The sequence below is a fragment of the Penaeus monodon genome, chromosome 11 (assembly GCF_015228065.2).
Source record: "Penaeus monodon isolate SGIC_2016 chromosome 11, NSTDA_Pmon_1, whole genome shotgun sequence".
Classification (NCBI taxonomy): domain Eukaryota; kingdom Metazoa; phylum Arthropoda; class Malacostraca; order Decapoda; family Penaeidae; genus Penaeus; species Penaeus monodon.
This window is the reverse complement of record NC_051396.1, coordinates 3902842-3905341: the sequence shown is the minus strand read 5'-3', so window position 1 is coordinate 3905341 and position 2500 is coordinate 3902842.

Here is a 2500-nt window from a genome sequence, read left to right as displayed (position 1 = left end):
AATTAAATTTCCAAAAACCTAACTAAACTATGAGAAATGCATTTTTCCACGAAAAATATTTTTTTTTCTTTTTTTTTTTCTTTTAATACTTAAATTTCAAGGGATATAAAGCTCCTTTGTCAATCTGAAAAGGTTTTTTTACATTAGATTTTAAATAGTATTAAATAAAAACAATAGTAATAAAAACATGTTTTACATTACTAATACTACTACTATTCTTTACCAATACTAAAAAATAAAAATTATGTCATATTCTTTTTCCTATATAATAATGATAATCTATTTTAGTACTATACAAAAGCAATAATAAAAAATCATTTTTACTATACTCACTACTATTTTTTTATACTAATATTTTAAAATGAAATTTAAAAGATATTAAACATGTTTTTACACACTACTACTGATAATATGAAAATTTAGTACTAATATAAAAAATAATACAACAACCCCATTTTTTTCGGGTCGGGGGATAAATAACCCCCGATGGGAAATATAGTTTTGGGACCACAAATGAATGTTAGAAAGAGCGTTCAAAAAAAAGGTAGTATCAAAACAAGTATACAATCCTTCCCTAAAAAAATACGAAAAATATGGTTATCATGGGGGGTTTTTTTAATTTTAAAAATTTTAGACTAAGAAATAAACGTGTCAAATGGGAAAGTAACGAATTCTGAAAAAAAAATCCCTTGACACGTTTTTTTTTTTTTTTTGGGGGGAGAGGGGGGGGGGTCAAAAACCTTCTACGTTTTTCCCTTTATTTTAAATTTTATAAAAATTTTTAGAGGCCGTTTTTTGATTAAAAACTGCTGACAAAATATTTTTCTCCCGTTTTTTTTCATTACCTTCATTATATTATTAAACTAGAAATTTATTAACTATCTTTCTTGAAGACGGGAGGGGAGAGTCAAAAGAAAACTTTGAGACCCTCACAAACAGAAGACGTTTAGAAAGAGCCCCAAAAAAATGTCTGGAGTTTAAAAGGAAAGCATAAAACACCCTTCGCCTTGAAACACGGGAAAGGGTTTAATTTAAAAAGATATGCGCTCACCATTTGTTCAATTTTTTGGGAGCGTATCAAAGGGAAATGACTAACCCTTTGGTCTCTAAAATCTCACCTTATAAAACCCCTTACTACACGCCCTCTGAGCTTTACCAAATCCCGTACCGGGCTTCGTGCCTAACTGGAATTGGCCCCGGGGAAGTGATTGAGAATTCACTGGTTTCAGGAATTTTCGTTTTGATTTGAGTTTTAGAATTATTAACCACGGGTCGCTTTGGGAAAAAACCCTGATGAGGGGAACAGAGGAAAAACGCTTCGAGGTTAAAAAAGAAGAGAGAAAAAAAAAATCTGTCGAAAATAAAAAAAAAAAAAGGAAAAAAAGCCTTGGGGTTGTACATGAAGTCAAAGAGTCTCTTTTCGGTGTGGCTCCTGTATAAAAAAGATGTCAGTATTTAAATAACAGGAATCAAAAAAGGAAAAAGGATTTCCCAGACAGGTTATGAAAACTCTTGCTAAAGTTCCCATATTTGTTTAAGAATATTTTGGCGCGGTTAAAGTGGAGTCTGAATAATTTGCAGAAAAAAATTAAGACCAAATGTCCCCAACACAGAGTAAATTGTGGAATAAAAAATTATTATATAAAAATATAAAAAATTTATTTTTTAAAAATTTTATATATATATATTTAAAATTTTTTAAAAAATTTTTTGTGGGGGTGTGTGGTGTTGTTGTTTGTTGTGGTGGTTTTGTTTGTGGGGTGTTTGGTTGTTTGTGGTGTGTGTGTTTTGTGTGGGGTGGTGTGGTGTATACTACAAATTATACACCAGACCACACACATGATTAAAAAATTTTTTTTAGTAAAAACATAAGATTTTTTTTTTGTGGGTTGGTGATTTTAAAAAGATTCCCTGTGCTTGTAATTTGGGTTAAATATCCCTTTTTTTTTATTAATAACTAAAACCCCAAAAAAAAAAAAAAAAAAACCCACCCAAAAACCCACTCCTGCAATGCCTTAAGCCCCCGTCCCCCAGACAAAATAATTATTATAATTTTGGGTCCCAAAAAGGGACCCCCAGTAAAAGGGGGGTTTTGGTCGAACTTTTTCGGTGAATTTTAACAGATTTTAAAAATGAGTTGGGGAAAAAAAGGGGGGGGGGAAGGAAAATTTTGCCCGAAAAAATTAAATGGAATGTTTTTTAAAAAGGGTTAAAAAAAAAAGGAAAAAAAAGAAAAAAGGGGTTTGTTTCAAATGTTTGGGGTTTTTTGCATATTATTTTTTATGTATTATGTATATGTAAAAGTATATTTATATTTATAATATATTTTTTTTTTTTTTTTTTGGGTGGTTTTTTTTTTTTTTTTGGTGTGTGTGTGGTGGTTTGTGGTGTGGGGGGTTTTGGGGTTTTTGGTGTGTGTTTTGGGGGTTTTTTTTTTCCCCCCGGGCCCGTGGGTTTTTTTTCAAAATAGAATTTCCCCCCGATAATCACCATTTCAAAA